At 49.0% G+C, this 304-nt stretch overlaps 1 non-coding gene across 1 annotated transcript; it reads left to right on the forward strand.

Annotated features, from left to right (window-relative positions):
* LOC146881542 (signal recognition particle RNA) lies at positions 1-304 on the forward strand. The gene has a single exon (XR_014986734.1).

Raw genomic sequence — 304 nt, forward strand, 5'->3', positions numbered from 1 at the left:
GCCGAGCTAAGTAACAAGAGCTTGTAACCCAAGTGGGGGCATGAAGGTGATGGAACAACTTTGTGGCTCCCTGGTTGGAGTTGTGAATGCTGAAAGTTGGCTTGCCCATTCCAAATTGGGAGTTGGGTGATGGGACTTGTGCGAAGGCAAAGGTTTCATCTCTCTTAGACAAGAGGGAACTGCGTGAGGCTGGTTTCACAGAGCAACGATTACCTCTACCTCCCAATAGTAGAGGGATAACAAGTTGCTGCAACCACACTCCACAATGACTTGGGACACCTCACTTGCATGGACCATCAACTTT

The sequence above is a fragment of the Vigna unguiculata genome, chromosome 11 (genome assembly GCF_037176805.1).
Source record: "Vigna unguiculata cultivar grain cowpea cultivar isolate G323 ecotype 2 chromosome 11, ASM3717680v1, whole genome shotgun sequence".
NCBI classification, from domain to species: Eukaryota; Viridiplantae; Streptophyta; class Magnoliopsida; order Fabales; family Fabaceae; genus Vigna; species Vigna unguiculata.